Source organism: Poecile atricapillus, chromosome 30 (genome assembly GCF_030490865.1).
Source record: "Poecile atricapillus isolate bPoeAtr1 chromosome 30, bPoeAtr1.hap1, whole genome shotgun sequence".
NCBI lineage: Eukaryota > Metazoa > Chordata > Aves > Passeriformes > Paridae > Poecile > Poecile atricapillus.
In genome coordinates, this window is record NC_081278.1 from 3,140,433 (window position 1) to 3,157,984 (window position 17,552).

Genomic DNA, 17,552 nt, shown 5'->3' on the forward strand with positions numbered 1-17,552 from the left:
CACAGCCAGGGGATGCTCCCAGATCTGGGCATGGCACAGCCTGGCCAGCACCAAAGGTTCCCCCCTTGGCTGGGGTGGATGCAACCAATTCTTCAGTTGGCTGCCAAGCTGCTTTTTGTCTCTGGGCAGCTGCTGAGGGGCTGGATCTGCCGTGGCTGGCTGCAGGCTGGGCACATGTCCTGCCCTCCTGCTCTGCTCCCAGAGGCAGCAGTGATGGGCAGCTTTGGGCCCAGCTCTGAGCACGACCAGCATGGCCTGGGCACCGCGGGTGGCTGGGACAAGGGGACAGGAGCCTTCAGCTGACGGGCGGTTTCTGGTTTCTCTCTTTGCAGCCGGGCTCTGCGGATGCTGAGGCTGCTCTGGGCTCTGCCAGGGCTCTGCTGGGCTCAGCCCCAGGCACAGCTGGGCTCAGTCTGCCCTCACATTGCTCTGACAGCTTTGCATCACACGAGCCCGTTCCCAGCACACCGCCTGAGCTTTCTGCTTTTGCAGGTGAGTGAGACTCTCCTGCAGGCCAAGAGATTGCAGTTAGGGACACACATCCAATTGGCAAGAAGCCAAACTCTCCACAGTCCCAGCTGAATGCCTGCATCTGCACAGGATGTTTTCTATGTCCCACTCTTCCTTTCTTTTTGGCTGGAATTGTGCAATTGCACTCTCTTCCTCCTCTAGAAGTGCCACTGCTGTGTTCCTGAGGCAGTGCAGTCTGGAGCTGATGAATGAAGAATCGCCCTTCTGCACTTCCAAACCAGCGCAAAAAGCTCTAAGTGGGACTTTGCATCTTTAAGAAACCCCTGAATGTTTGAAAGGGAATGTGCAGCTCATTCACAGGGTGAGAAGGAAGGGCATCTTCTAAAGGATTTGGGGTTTGACAGAGTTTAGATTCCCAGTGCTGCTTGGAGCTGGCAAGGCGCAAAGCAGTTTCTTCTTGCTTCACTCCAATTTCACCACAATTTAAAAGAACAATATTGGAATCAAACCCCAAAAATTTTTTCAAAAAGGTTCCTGAGGCCAGTAAGATGCATCATGCCATCAGCATGTTTACAAAGTAAATAACTGAGTTTTATGTTTCAAAAGACCAATTACGCCTTAATTCCAAGTTATAGAAGATTTTTCACTGCACACTTTTTATTTTTCACATTTTTTAGAAGATTTTTTCTTTTTCCACATTTTTCCCCTTAAAACAGAAATCATGCTATGAAAAAGAAGTGTCCTTTGCTCTTGGTTCCTGTGTGGGGCAGCTCCCTTCCCGCTGGCTGAGCTGCTCAGGCAGAGCCTGGCAGCTCCTGGCCCTGCAGGGCTGAGGCTTTTCCCCGTTGCTGGGCACAGACTGATGGAGCAGCACTGCTGAACACGGGAACACGCAGAGGGAGCAGAGCAGCTGCCTTTGCCCACCTGAAGCTCCAAGGCCAAACTCTGAGCAGGCACAGCTGGAAGAGACTCGCAGGCTCCCTGTTGGCTCTGCTGCCCCACTTGTGCCCGGCCCAGCTCTGCGTGAGGCAGAGGGAGAACAAGGGGCAGCTCCCTCCCAGCCCCAGCCCAAGGACCTCTCCAGCCCCGGGCCTTGGGGACTGTCAGCACCCACTGCTCCAGCCACAGCTTCTGCTGGCACTGACAGCAACAACCAAACTGGGGCTGGTCCCGAGGGAGCAGCAGCAGTGCCTGGATCTGATCCCTCAGTCTGGGGCAGTGCTGGAAAAATGATCGCACCAGCAGCAGCAGCAGCAGCAGCAGCCACAACAGCAGCAGCACCAGCAGCAGTGGCACCAGCAGTGTCAGCACCAGCAGCACCAGCAGCAGCAGTACCAGCAGCAGGAGAACCAGCAGCAGCAGCTGCACCAGAAGCAGCACGAGCAATACCAGCTTCGCCACCAGCACCAGCAGCAGCAGCACCAGCATCACCAGCAGCAGCAGCAGCTGTACCAGCAGCAGTGCCAGCAGCACCAGCAGTGCCAGCAGCATCAGAAGCAGCACTAGCAGCACCAGGACCACCAGCACCAGCAGCACCAGAAGCATCACCAACATCAGCAACACCAGCACCAACAGCAGCACCAGCACCAGCAGCACCAGTAGCACCGGGGAGCAGCACCAGCAGCAGCACCAGAAGCATCACCAACATTAGCAGCAGTACCAGCACCAGCAGCAACAGCAGTTTCAGCAGCAACAACAGCAGCAGCAGAAGCATCACCACCAGCAGCAGCAGCACCAGCATCACCAGCAGCAGCAGCAGCAGCAGCAGTACCAGCAGCAGTGCCAGCAGCACCAGCAGTGCCAGTAGCATCAGAAGCAGCAGCAGCAGCACCAGGACCACCAGCAGCAGCACCAGGACCACCAGCAGCAGCACCACCACCAGCAGCAGCAGCAGCACCACCAGCAGCAGCAGCAGCAGCAGCAGCACAAGCAGCAGCAGCACCAGAAGTGCCAGCAGCACCAGCAGCAGCAGCACCACCAGCAGCACCACTGGCAGCAGCAACAGCACCACCAGCAGCATCAGAAGCAGCAGCAGCACCAGCACCACCAGCAGCAGCACCAGAAGCATCACCAACATCAGCAGGACCAGCACCAGCAGGAGCAGCACCAGAAGCTTTACCAACATCAGCAGCAGCAGCAACAGCAGCAGAAGCATCACCAGCAGCACCAGCAGCACCAGCAGTACCAGCAGCAGTACCAGCAGCAGCAGCACCAGAAGTGCCAGCAGCACCAGCAGCAGCAGCACCAGCAGCAACAGCAGTTTCCGCAGCAACAACAGCAGCAGTAGAAGCAGCAGCGGTACCAGCAGCAGCAGTGCCAGCAGTAGCAATACCAGCAGCAGCAGCTGCCCCAGAAGCAGCATGAGCAATACCAGCATCACCGCCAGCACCAGCAGCAGCAGCACCAGGACCACCAGCACCAGCAGCGGCAGCACCAGAAGTATCACCAACATCAGCATCACCAGCAGCACCAGCACCAGCAGCACCAGCAGCACCAGCAGTACCAGCAGCAGCAGCAGCAGTGGCACCAGCAGTGCCAGCAGCAGCAGTGCCAGCAGCACCAGAACCAGCAGCAGCAGCTGCACCAGAAGCAGCACCAGCATCACCAGCAGCAGAAGCAGCAGTACCAGCAGCAGTGCCAGCAGCACCAGCAGTGCCAGCAGCATCAGAAGCAGCAGCAGCAGCACCATGACCACCACCAGCAGCAGCAGCAGCACCATGACCACCAGCAGCAGCAGCAGCAGCACCAGAAGCATCACCAACATCAGCATCACCAGCAGCACCACCAGCAGCAGCACCAGAAGCATCACCAGCACCAGCAGCATCAGCACCAGCAGCAGCAGTACCAGAAGTGCCAGCAGCACCAGCAGCAGCAGCACCAGCAGCAGCACCAGCAGCAGCAGCACCAGCAGTACCAGCAGCAGCAGGAGCAGCAGTGCCAGCAGCACCAGAAGCATCACCAGCACCAGCACCAGCAGCACCAGCACCAGCAGTACCAGCAGCAGCACCAGTGGCACCAGCAGCAGCAGCACCAGTAGCAGCAGCAACAGCAGCCACACCAGCAGTACCAACAGCAGCACATGGAGCTGACTTTCAGTGCAGCCTCTGCCATGCTTCCCTCCCTGTGCAGCGGTCTCACAGCAGCCTGAGGCACCTGGGAGCCCTCAGTGCCAGCAGGGACTTGAGATGGCAGCCCTGGGCTCCTGCACCTTGCGCCAGGAACAGAGCTGGAGACTCCCTCTCCATGTGGAGCTTCCAGATGGAAAAGGCTGCTGTGACCAGGCAGCTCCAAGGGCACAGAAAAGAGGGGCTCGACCCCTTGCTCTGTGCCAGTCCCACAGTCCTGGGCAGCAGCCACCGAGCCCTGGGGGAACAGAGGGCACAGCAAGAGGGACAAAACCAGTCAAGGTCAGAGAGTGGGAAGAGCCAGACCTGGGAGCAGGAACAGCTGCTTCATTGAACTCCTGGAGAAAGCTCTTGGCTGCTTCAAAGCCCTGAAAGGTGTGAAGGGCAGAGAAGTGGCCACACCAAACAATGCTCCTGTTTTCACACCTCCCCTCTCTGTGTCCCAGAAGGAATTGGATGAACTCTGTTCTTCTCTCTGAGTCATCTCATTCAGCGTGAGCAGCTCAGCACCAGGAGCTGAAGGAGCTGAAGCCTTAGGCCACAAGAGCTGAGCAAGAGGGGGCTTTTGGACCAAAGTAATGCTGCTAAGTAATGGAGCTAGCTGAATGCAGCAGATAGAATCCTGCAATTATAGAATCCATTCTGCTGGAAAAGACCTCTGAGCTCATCCAGTCCAGCCAGTCACCCAGCAGTGTCAAGCCCAGCACTAAACCTCGTCCCTGAAGTGCCAAGGTCTGAACAACAGGCCCTGAGTGAGGCCTGAACAACAGGCCCCGAGCCTAAGGTGACCTCTGGATGAACCTTCCAACCAAAGGTTATCTGTCTATCTGCTCATTACTGAAATATGCATGGTCATTAGCACTGTGATAGATGTATCCACTCATCAATGAAGCATGGATTGACCTTTCTGTGTTTAGAAGCCAGACAAGGCCATGAAATCCGACATCTGGCCTTGTTTGGGGTGTATGGTCAGAGTCAACTCCCTTGGTTCCTCCTTGAGGCCTGGCCAGGCTTTGCTAGGGACCCAGGAGGAGGGTGAAAGCAGATGTTCCCACACCAGAAGTGCTGTCAGTTTGTTTATTCAGCACTATCAAAGCTGGGCCCTCTCTCACAGCGGGGGTTGAGGCTCACCTGTGGCTGGAGGCACCTGCAGGATTTCCCAGTGTCCAGGAGTGGCTCTCCAGTCCTTGGCTGTGACAGCTTCCCCAGCTGATGGGTGGATCTGGGGATGGCAAAGTCTGAGGGCAACTGGATCTTTGTTAATCCCTGCAGGCAATCTTTGGCAGTGATGATTGGGTGCATTGCTGAGCTGCTCCTTTTGTGATCCTTTGCTGCTTGGAGCTGCAGTAAGTGACACTGACTCCTTCAGGTGGTGTTTGTGCCTTTGGTGCTGACCCTGCCCACTGGTGAAACAAAATTGGCAAAGTCTGGCCAGATCCCAACAAAATACCACTTTTTAAATGTAAATGTAAGGAATCAGTTTCATCTGAAATTCCCAGAAGGGAAGCCCTCCCCAGAGTTCACTGGCTCTGGAGTGGGGCTGAGGTCGCAGCACCGTGCGAGCAGTGGGGCAGTCGGTTAAAAGAGCCTGAACCGCAGGATGTCTTAAAATGCATTCAAATATTGCATATGGAAAAAGAAAAAGAACTTGTGGGTTTGGGAAGAGGAGGATGGATTTTGTTAACAGCACCAACGGAAGGAACAGTTGTTTTTGGAATGCTCCCACATGAAGGGACAGAAAAAGGTTTTAGTCTTGAGCTCAGGTTTGTCCGTCCAAGACAAATAATAACAATAACAATAGAAATAACAATAATATAACACAATAATATATATTTATATAAGTAACTAAAAATCAATAATGTGAAATAATGCTGAAAATACCAATTTGTGAGCTTTCGCTGCTCACTGTAACAGTAAACACCCTACAAAAAAGAAATGGCAAAGACCCAAATGTCAATGGTAAACTTTGTGAATTGTATACAAGGAATAAAAGAGGACGGGGTGAAATTGGCTGTTTTTATAGGGTTTGGTGATACTATGATGTGGAATGCTTTGTCTGTTCCTGTGAAAAACACAGGGATTAAGACTGCTGGGTTTTTCATGTACCAGACTATCTACAAGCTGCAGGATTTGTTGAACAGGTGAAGGAGTTGTTAAAAGAGCAGTTGATAAAATGAGGAGATGGGAACCTGTCCTGGTGGAGAACCCATCTCCCAGATGTGTTCCATGCCCTTAACAATGGGCCCACTGCGGAAATGGAAACCCCTGGGTGTGCAGGGCTGCACCCAATTTGCAAACACAACCATGGACAGTGAGACTTGGACTGCCTGGGAAATTGTTCTGGGTGTGATGGCCCCTGACAGGGCCACCCCAGAGGCTGCAGGGCTGGCCCTTCATGCACTGGAATTAGGAAAAAGCAGAAGCAAATGAAAGTTAACAACAGAAGAATAGGAATTCAGATTCTTCCAGGACGCTTTGGTTTGGTAACTGCTCACTGTAGCTTGGCCTTGCAAAGTGTTGATGTCATGGGAGGAGGAATTGATGCAGATTATCAAGGAGAAATTAAAGAAATTCTGTTAAAAATGGATGAAGAACATTGGATGATTCAACCCCATGACAGGTTATCACAAATATTGATATTGCAGTTTAAAAGCGATTGTGAAAGAAGGAGATCCACCTCCAGTCAGCACTGTTTGTGGAGATAAAAGGTTTGGACGCACCAGTCCTAATAATTGGTCCAGAGTGTGGGTTCAGAGGCCAAATGGCCCTCCAGAGGCAGCTGAAGGAACAGCTCTGGGGAAAGACAACACTCTTTGAATCCTGAAACCTGAGCATGGAGCATGGAAATATATCCCTGCAGCCAAGTGTTCTCTGCCAGAACAAGTCAATATTGTTTTACAGATGCTGCCAGGCCAAATCTCCCTGTTTGCCCCAACGACCCCTTTGGACAATGCTCTGATCCACGGGGCTCCATGTGAAGGCTGATGTGACACTGAGGGACTTCTACACCAATTCCAGCCAGGAGCCTGGGTGCCCGTCAGGGACTGGGACCTGGCATGTCCAGCCGAAGGGGAGAGGATCCCAATTTCCAGCTCCTGGCTGGAATTGGTGTGGAAGTCCCTCAGTGTCACATCAGCCTTCACATGGAGCCCCGTGGATCAGAGCATTGTCCAAAGGGGTCGTTGGGGCAAACAGGGAGATTTGGTCTGGCAGCATCTGTAAAACAATATCCCATAACATCAGCTTGTTGTGTCAGAGAACACTTGGCTGCAGGGACATACTCCCATTGTTCCTGCCCAGGTTTCAGGATTCAAACAGTGTTGTCTTTCCCCAGAGCTGTTCCTTCAGCTGCCTCTGGAGGGTCATTTGGACTCTGGACCCACACTCTGGCTCCATTATTAGGACTGCTGGGTCCAAACTCTTTATCTCCATGAACAGAGGTGATTGGAGGTGGATGTCCTTCTTTCACAATTGTTTTTAATACTGCAATATTAATAATTGTACTACCCTGCCATGGTGTTGGAAAACCAAATCTTGTTCATTATTGTTTAACATAAAGACTTACTTCAATTTCTCCTTGATAATCTGCATCAATTCCTCCTCCCGTGACATCAACACTTTGCAAGGCCAAGCTCAAGTGAGCAGTTACCAAACCAAAGCGTCCTGGAGGAATCTGAATTCCTATTCTTCTATTGTTAACTTTCATTTGCTTCTGCTTTTTCCTAATGAATTCCAGTGCATGAAGGTCCAGCCCTGCAGCCTCTGGGGTGGCCCTGTCAGGGGCCATCACACCCAGAACAATTTCCCAGGCAGTCCAAGTCTCACTGTCCATGGTTGTGTTTGCAAATTGGGTGCAGCCCTGCACACCCAGGGGTTTCCATTTCCCCAGTGGGCCCATTGTTAAGGGCATGGAACACATCTGGGAGATGGGTTCTTCACCAGGACAGGTTCCCATCTCCTCATTTCATGAACTTCTCTTTTAACAACTCCTTCACCTGTTCAACCAATCCTGCAGCTTGTAGATAGTCTGATACATGAAAAACCCAGCAGTCTTAATCCCTGTGTTTTTCACAGGAACAGACAAAGCATTCCACATCATAGTATCACCAAACCCTATAAAAACAGCCAATTTCACTCCTTCCTCCTTTATTCTTTGTATAAAATTTGCAGTTTACCACTGACATTTGGGTCTTTGCCAGTTCTTTTTTGTAGGGTATTTAGTGTTACAGTGAGCAGCCAAAGCTCACAAATCAGTACTGTCAACATTATTTCACATTATCTATTTATTATTATGTATATAAATATATATCATTGTGTTATATTATTATCATTATCATTATCATCATTATCATCATTATTATAATTATTATCATCATTGTTCTTGTTGTTGTTGTTTCATTTGCACAAACAAATCTCAGCTCAAGGCTATAACCTTCTTCTGTCACTCCACATGGGAGTGTTCCAAAAACAATTGTTCCTTCTGTTGGTGCTTTTTCCTATGTGCTGTTAACAAAATCCATCCTCGTCTTCCCAAACCCACAAGTTCTTTTCCTTTTTCCACATGCAATTTTTGGATTCATTTTAAGGCTGATTTACTAAAATATGGATATGATCTGGTATCAATATCCAACTGAGACAGACAAAGACTCTTTAACTGTTTTAGGGTTAAAAAGTGTATGTTTATTCGCAGTGATGGGCTGATGTGTCAGGTCACCCCTTAATACACACGGCCCTGAGCACAGGTGAATACAGGCTTTTTATTGACAGAAGTATTGAATACAAATACATATTCATGACCCAGTTCCCACCAACTTTTCACTTCCTGTGCTACTTCAGAAAAAAAGCAATTAAGCATGGGTAGTTTGATCCTTGAAATGGATCGGTGGACTTTTTATGAGGAGGGGTCATAGAAAGGAGGAAGGGATATGGCTCTTCCTCGTTCTGACCTTTCTACCTTTTCAATGCGAAGTGACAAATGGACCCTTGGCTGGGCTCCTTGTTTCATATCTTCAAGGAGTTTCTGATTTGCAACTGTCTTATGTTCTTGAAGTTCTTTACCAGATACTTTATTTCTCATTATAAGCCCAACTGAACAAGCATAAAGTTGACAATTACTTATTAGCAATGCTTAACCTCTATTTTAGCAAGGCCTCTCTATCTACCTTTAATTTTAGCAAGGACCATCTGTTGATTTTAATTAGAGTTAGCAAGGCTTGTTTTTAATTAAGGCCTCAGCTTCTCTATAATCTTAAATTCTTCCAAGTTTGTGTCTCACCATGCCCCTCTGCTTTTTGTGTGTTTTGTTGTAAAAAGGCAGAATTGGCAGGATTCAGTTCTGAGGCCGATTGTGCAGCTGCTGCCTTGTGGGGCTGGTGCTGTCCCTATGCAGGCCCAGGTATTTCTCCTGCAGCTTCCTCTGTGGGGGCTATAGGAAAACTTTAGGGGAAAGTATTTTATTATCTTTCCTTGGTTAATTTGTTAGTCACCTCCCTCCGCCTAAGATGGACTTGATGTGAAAAATTGGGACAGGGAGCAATTGGTTACTAAAACAAAAAATGTGATTGGCTTTAGGCAGTGGCATTGGGGGCAGCTCCCTCCCAGCTTCAGCCCAGGGACCCCTCCAGCCCCGGGCCTTGGGGCACTGTCAGCACCCGCTACTCCAGCCACGGCTTCTGCTGGCACTGACAGCAACAACCAAACTGGGGCTGGTCCCGAGGGAGCAGCAGCAGTGCCTGGATCTGATCCCTCAGCCTGGGGCAGGGCCCCTGGGCGAACAGAGGGCACAGCAAGAGGGACAAAACCAGTCAGGGTCAGAGATTAGAAAAAGCCAGACCTGGGAGCAGGAACAGCTGCTTCATTGGACTCTTGGAGAAAGCTCTTTGCTGGGTCAAAGCACTGAAAGGTGTGAAAGGCAGAGAGGAGGCCACACCAAACAATGCTCCTGTTTTCACACCCTCCTGTAATAAATGGAAATGATTTGTGCTAACTAAATTGTAACTACTTGGAAAGTTATTATTAGAAGCAATCAAGGGAATTGGTGTTACAAGGCAGATGGACCCCTCTACAGATGTTACATGTTAAAATTAAGGTACAGAATGTAGTTTTGAGATAATAAATGTCCTAAAACAAAATCGACCATGAGATGGATAAACAAACGACTTTAGGCATAAGGCCTGAAAATTATAAAATATAAAACTTACATAACACAACGCTTAGGACGCACGTGCAACCTGTGAGGTTATCCAGAGGACAACAAGGATGAGTGTAAGCCTTCATCCAAAAGACCACCGAAAAAAGACTGAAGACCCCCTAGCAACAAGTGAAGCATGCTCCATGAAGAAGAGTGATGTAAAGTTAAAGAATCATAAATTGGAGGAGACTTACTGGAAACATGAATGAATATTTATAAGCATAGACTATATAAGATTACTTTGAATTGCTTTGTTTTGTACATGAGGCTGGGTGTGAAGCCCTCCCCGTACCCCAGTCAGTCTTGCTTATGCTTTAATCATACTTAATTACAGGCAAGCTACATTCATATATACGTATATATATATTTTCATATATATATATGTATATATGTATATATGTATATGAATATATTCACTAAATTGTAATCTTTCACTAAATTGTGTTCCTTCTATATCAAATTGCTATTCTATCCATTAAATTGTATTATTTTATTGAATTGTATTTTTGTATTCAACTCACTAAATTTTATCATTTTTTTCCAGGTTATTAAACTGCTGTTAACTCAATAGTCCTATCCTAGTTGTCCAAATTTCAATTTCATTTATAACACTGTCCCTGTGTGAGTTACAGCCACAGTGAGAGGGAGGAGGAGATGATCCCACCCATGGCTGCGGCTGGGTCCAGACATTCATGGAGATAAAGCTGAGCCAGAGGTTCAGCATCTCTCCCAAAATCACGGAATCACAGAATGCCTTGGCTTGGAAGTGACCTTAAAGTTCATCTCATTCCACCCTCTGCCATGGGCAGGGACACCTTCCACTATCCCAGGCTGCTCCAAGCCCTGTCCAGCCTGGCCTTGGACACTTCCAGGGATCCAGGGGCAGCCACAAATTCTCTGGGCAAGCTCTGATCTCTGCCCAGGTGAGCAGGGACAGGACCCAAGGGAACAGCTGGAGCTGGGCCAGGGCAGGGCTGGGCTGGAGATCAGCAAAAGCTTCTTCCCCCACAGGGGGCTGGGGCACTGCCCAGGCTCCCCAGGGAATGGGCACGGCCCTGAGGCTGCTGCAGCTCCAGGAGCCTTTGGACAGCGCTGCCAGGGATGCACAGGCTGCGATTGTTGGGGTGTCTATGCAGGCCTGGGGGCTGGACTCAATGATCCCAATGGGTCCCTCCCAGCTCAGCCCCTTGTGCAATTCTCACCCTTTGGCTCAGCCTTTGTGTCCCCTCGAGGTGCTGTCAGAGCTGATGCGGTGGGGCAGGAGTGGGGCAGCCCCAGTGTTCCCCTGGCAGTGACACCACAGCCGGGGCAGCCCCAGCGTTCCCCTGGCAGTGACACCAGAGCTGTGGCAGCCCCAGCGTTCCCCTGGCAGTGACACCAGAGCTGTGGCAGCCCCAGTGTTCCCCTGGCAGTGACACCAGAGCTGTGGCAGCCCCAGTGTTCCCCTGGCAGTGACACCAGAGCTGTGGCAGCCCCAGTGTTCCCCTGGCAGTGACACCACAGCCGGGGCAGCCCCAGCGTTCTCTCCCTGGAGATGCTCCAAGGGAAGCATCCAGAACCGTGTCCAGTCAGCAGAACTGAGCGGCCACTGAGCAACCCCGGCCTGGGCTGCTGTGGATTCCTCTGCAGACAGCTCAGGGAAGGTCCCCTTGGCCACCTGCACAGTGCCACAGACAAGTGTCAGACACAATTACACAGCTCTGCCCAGAGCTGCCAGCAGGAATCAATTAAAAAAAAAAATTAAAAAATTAAAACCACAAAAAAAACAAGAAAAAGAGGACTCCTCCCAGCAGATCCTTTCCATCCTTCAGTTTTCACATCTGCATGTGCACAAGACCTGGGGCTGCAAAAAATGAGGCTTCATTGGCACATTTGCAGGAAAAGCAAGTTTAGGACAGGTTATCAGCAGAACTGTTCTCAGCTGGGTGAAAAAGGCCCCTTTGGCAGCTGCAGGGCCATTGAAAATGCAGACCCTCAGGCCATGGGGGAGAAAAGGGCTCTGAATTCCCCTCCCTTGACACACAAACCCTGCTCCCAAGCTGCTCCCCACACAGGATTCTACTGGAAGACTGTGGAAAGCTGAGAGTTGACTCTGGCTTCTCCATGTTCCGTGTCCTAAAGCTGCCTGGGAGAAGAAATTTAGGGTCAACTCCACTGGCACAATCCCTCCTGGCCCAGGGCACAGCGCCAGGAAGGTCTTTGCTCCTCCCTTGGCCCTCCCTGAGGAGGATGGCAGGGCTTGCAGGTTTATGGCATTTGTCCTTGCTGCCCCTCATGTCCTACTACCCCACAAAGAGCCCCGAGCCACCCGTGAGGGACAGGCCCTGCTGTGCCAGGCCTGGGCTCAGGGCTTGGCCTTTCTGCTTCCTCCAACCCAGCCAGGGCTTGCTCAGCATTGCAGTTCCCTGTGCTGTGCCCCAAGTTCGCTCGGCCCCTGCTGGAAAGGGACTTGAGGTACCTCGATCCCCTCGGGCAGTGCATGGGAGAAAACAACAAACTTCCCAGGAGGGGGGAAACAAACTTTTACTTGCAAAATTTAGAGAATGAAGTACTCGGGAAATCATAAAGTGACATGGAATTACAGTAAAGCACTTCACAGAGCACTGACTAAGCAAACTCTAACCCGTCCAACTTCGAGTTATACAGATTTGGAGGAAAGGAATTCAAGAGAAGAGAGAGGGACAGAGATCCACAGTCAGCCTTGGATCCAGCGCCATCTCAGCTGCTGTGAGCTCCAGGGCTGTGGCACATGTCAGTGTCTGTAAGAGACGCTTTCGGGGTGTGGACGTTCCGGGACACAGCAGAGACCTCTATAATCAAGTTAAATGTTAGTAGTTTATTTCAGGGCGTGGGAGAGAGAGAGAACCTGCTAGGAACCAGCAGACGAAGCTCAAAGCAGGCTCAGAGGGAACAATACAAAAGGGAGTAAAATATGAATACATGAGTTCTAGATTTAAGATAGCTAAGAAAGAGAGTAACAGAACAGAAGTGAGAGAGCTGGGAAAAGAGCATAAAGAAGTAAAAAGAGCAGGAAAAAGAGTGTAGAAAAAGTGAGGCAAGAGAGACAAGAGAGCGTAGCAAGAGTGACCAAGAGCAAGCAAGAAGAGTCTTATAAACGAGGCTCGAGACTTTTTGGTGTAATTAAAACCTGGCCTGTTTATTAATACTGAGCTGCAGCCGAAGGCAGACACAGGCTAGCCCCGTGTACTACACGCTACAGACTGGGACAGCAACAATGTATCAAACAAGAACTCACGAACAGTACAGAAAAAAAACCCCACAAGATAAGAAAGAAAACGCCCCCGCTAACGTGTAACACCCTATTTTATACCCTCCCTCAGGCTTGGATTGGTCTGTTTTGGATCCGTCTTAGGATTGGCTGCTTTCTTGGGCTCTGGTTGGTCCATAGCTACGTTCATCCTGGTCCAATCATTTTCCCAGGGCGTCGAATGATTGGTGGATATTTCTTCCAATCCTTTCTCACTCTGTTGATGACATCATGTTCTTGAATGTTCCACTCCATGTCCCCATAAGCCCTCTTATATCTCTTACCAATCCCCATTTTATCTGCCCAACCCCCAATCCAATACCAACCCCGAACATCTAAAACTACACTCAACAATTATCTTAACACTCTTACAACATAATTAAACATATCAATTAACTCTCTAACAACTTTAATTAATCTCCCAAGTTCAAAAAAAAAATCCCTTATAACAAGCACATAGCAAGAGAGCAAGCTCTCCTTTACAATTGCTTATATAACCTATACATTGAATATTTTATTCCTTCACTAACCAATCTTTCTAAGTATGCTAATACAGTAACATTTGTGTGTGACCTATAGAAATCGCTGCTTTTGCATATTTTTAGTTATCTCAGGGTCCTTCAGACCTTTCCTTATAAGGCTGGGAAGAGGGGTCTTAGCTTAGTTTTATTGGGGGAAAGAATGTGTTCTGGCATACCAGACCGGCTTCTTTGAATTATTCAAACTGTTCTTTCATTTGTATTTCTTCCTGAGCCTTTCTGGCTAAGGAGTCATATTTATAATTTCTTTCTAATTCTACCTTCCCAACAAGTGTCACACCCGTGTCACAGCCTCACCTGCTGTGGTTCCTCTCCCAGGTGGGGTTTTTGGGGTGCCAGGGGCTTGGCAGCCACTTTGGGGCTGGAGCAGAGGCTGCAGTGCCAGGGCTGGGGCAGTGACTGCACCACCCATGCAGAACTTGTTCTGCCCCCCAAACACACCCTGGAGAAATCTGAGGCCATTCATCATTTCTCTGCTCTCCAGCACCAAGGCAACGCACTCTGGCTGCAGCTCTGAGCTCATGCCCATGGCAACTACCCCTGACAATGGGGCTCCATGGAGCTGCTCTCAGGAACCCCCCAAGAGCTGGGAAATGCCCCAAAACTGCCTCAGAAATGTGGGATACCCCAAAATCTCTTCAGGAATGTGGAATATCCAAAAACTCACTCAGTAATGGACATGCCCTCCCTTCATCATTCCCAAACTTTGGCTGTCTCATTGCAGGCCGCACCCCACATCCCCAATCCCAACCCCAACCCATCCCATCCCTGCTGGACATCAAGACCCACTTCCCAAGCCTGATCTCCCCCATTTCACACCTCCCAAACTCCATCACACCTATCCTGCCCCACCCAATGCCCATGTCACACCCCCGATCTGCATCCCACTTCATCCAATCCCCTTCCAACCCCATTCCACCTGATGCCTTCAGAAGGCTGACCTAGAACAGAGGCTAGACATAGTTAAGAATAAAGTTTATTAAAAGGCCTTAAAGGATACACCTTGGGCAGTACAAGAGCCTGCCCAGGGCTACACCCAAAATGGACCAAAAATGGTCAAAAAAAACCCAACAAACCAACTCATCATGAGGCCTCACATTTTTAGAAGTTTAGGTCTATCTGGATATTGGGGTTCATGGTCCAATTATAGCTTCAGATGATGAAGTCCTGTCCTTCTTGTTTTCTCTCTTCAGTCCACCCTTGTTTATGCTTTTGAGCCTGAAACGTGTAATGATTGTCCTTGGTATCAAGCTAGAAAAGGAATTGTTTTGTCTACCTACTCTGTGAAGAGAGCTCAGTAACAAAACAGGAAATTCAAAAATACAAACCTAGACAGTGCAAAATATGAAAAATATGGAAGCTAAAACTTAAGGCATCACACCCTGAGGGGTTGTGGAATCCAATAGTTTTCAGTGGCACTGTGCAGTTTTCAGTGGCATTGAGTGGTTTTGAGGTGACAGATAAAACTCTTGTTGCTTTGAGTGCCAAAAAATGGAGAAAACTCCACCAAATAGCTCCACAACCCCCAAGTATTTCCCTGAATACCAGATTACCTTGAAGCACTAGTAAAATGTGAGGCTCTAGATGCCTTTGATGAATTTGTAGACTTTTACCCCAATTTTGTGTGTTTTAAAGGGATGAAGATGAATCAAAAGATAATCGGAACAAAACAAAAGGACCACCAGCCCAGTGTCTTCCCAACACAGATCACTGGGAACGTGGGTCATCAGGGTTCTGCCCAACGTGGGTCCTCTGATGGGGGATGGAGTTGGGACAGCACACAAAGCTCTTCCTGCACTTGGAGCACTCATAGGGCTTCCCTTACTGGTGCCTCTGTTGGTGTCTGGTCAAGTTAGAGCTCTGGGTGAAGCTCTTCCCACACTGGGGGCACTTGTAGAGCTTCTCCCCGGTGTGGCTGCGCCGGTGGGTGATGAGGTGAGAGTTTCGCTTGAAGCCCTTCCCGCACTCAGGGCAGCGGAAGGGCCTCTCCTCTGTGTGAATCCGCTGGTGCACGAGGAGAGTGGAGCTGATGCGAAACCTCTTCCCACACTGGAGACACTCATAGGGCCTCTCCCCAGTGTGGAGCATCTGGTGAATGGTCAGTTGGGACCTCTGGCTGAAGGTCATCCCACATTCCGCACACTCATAGGGCTGTTCCCCAGTGTGGGTCCTCTGGTGGATGGTCAGGTGGGAGCTGTTTCTGAAGCTCTTCCCACACTGGGGACACTCGTAGGGCCTCTCCCCAGTGTGGATCCGCCGGTGCCTGACGAGGGTGGAGTTGTGCTTGAAGCCCTCCCCACAGTCAGGGCAGCAGAAGGGCCTCTCATCTGTGTGAATCCGTTGGTGCACGAGGAGATGAGAGCTCCTCTGAAACCTCTTCCCACACTCAGAACACTCGTAGGACCTCTCCCTAGTGTGGATGCGCTGGTGACGGATGAGTTCGGAGTTGCAGCTGAAGCCCTTCCCACATTTGCCACACTCGTAGGGCAATCCCTCAGTGTGGATCATCTGGTGGCGGATCAGTTTGCTGCTCCGGCTGAAGCTCTTCCCACACTCCAAGCACTTGTATCGCTTCTCCCCATCCTGAAGCTGCTCATGGACCACCAGCTCAGAGCCCCGGCTGGATCTCCAGCTGCCTTCCGGACACAGGATGGGTCTTTCCTCCTCAGAGCACCCTGGTCTGGGTTTGGATCCCCTCTTCCTGTGGGATCTCTGAAGCTTTTCCTCCCCATTGGATTCCTGGAATGTGGAGCTGCTGAAGACAGCCTCTTCCATGAGGTTTTGCTGTGAGGATTTGTCCTCCCTGGTCTCCATCCTAAGTTCCTTGTCTGGGGGAGGAAGGATAAGGAGAGGATGGGATTTGCCTCTGTGCCAGAGGGAAGGGGAAGGAGATCCCCCCAGTGCATCCCCGGCAGGATGGTATCAGCAGCGGGGTTGTTCTGCAGCTGGGGCCATGCTGGGCTGGGAGATGGAGCAGGAGAGAGGGGGAAAAGGGCACTGACTTCCTCCTCACCTGCCTGGGTGTCCCGGGGCATCTTCCTCTTCCTCACAGCGTCCTTCTCCATCCAGACAAGGTTTGGGATTGGGAAATCCTGGTTTGGGAGAAAACAAGGAATGAGCACAATGAGTTTGAATGTCTCTTGGCCCAAGTCCCTCTCTAGAAGCCACTGGATATCTGAGGTGTCTTGGTTTGAAAGGAAAGGTGTTTGCTAAGGAAGGCAGAAACCTCCACTGAAATTGATAAAAATGTAAGCAACAACCCCCTCTGAATTATTATAATCTTGATATCAAAGTGCTCTCAGATATTGATATAGGAATACGAATAGTTCTTTACTAAAGAAAGAAAAATGAAAATGCAGCAGGACAAAAAAAAAACAAAAAAACAACTCACTGAGAGAATCAGAATACAACCTGACACCCTGTTGGTCAGGGTGTTGGAAGCAGTCTGATTAAATGGTGGCTACAGTCCGCATGGAGTGACAGATGTGGTTCTGTTGAAGCAATGATCCCATAGAAGGCTGTAGCTTACCTCTGAAGTTCCGGTGCTGTAGATGCGTCTTCTCTCTCCTCTGGGATACAAGTGGAGAAAGACTGCCTGTGGTGTTCTGATGCTCAGATTATATCCAGTAGGAATGTTTGGCTCCTCACCCTGGGTGGAGCATCTCACGATGGAATGATGTCATTTTATCAGTCATGCTGTGAGACTCAATGGCCCATTACCAGAAGCTATCCCCCTGGAGGGAGGATGGGTGGTGGGAGAGATAAAGAACACTGCCCCACCCAGTTTTAACAGCTGGCTCATTAACAGAAGACATCCCCCCCATTATGAGGGATGGGTAATGAAAGAGATAATGAAAACTGCCCCCCCTGGTTTTAACAGATGGTGATTGAATGCATACTTCTGGTTACATCTTGCATTGCAACCTAAGACATGAGATCCATAAAAACCTCCCAAACAC

The 17,552-nt window shown here is 49.8% G+C and overlaps 1 pseudogene; it reads right to left on the reverse strand.

Moving 5' to 3' along the window:
* LOC131589891 (zinc finger protein 850-like) overlaps nt 1-17,552 on the reverse strand; it is a 480,942-nt pseudogene that overhangs the window by 394,601 nt on the left and 68,789 nt on the right.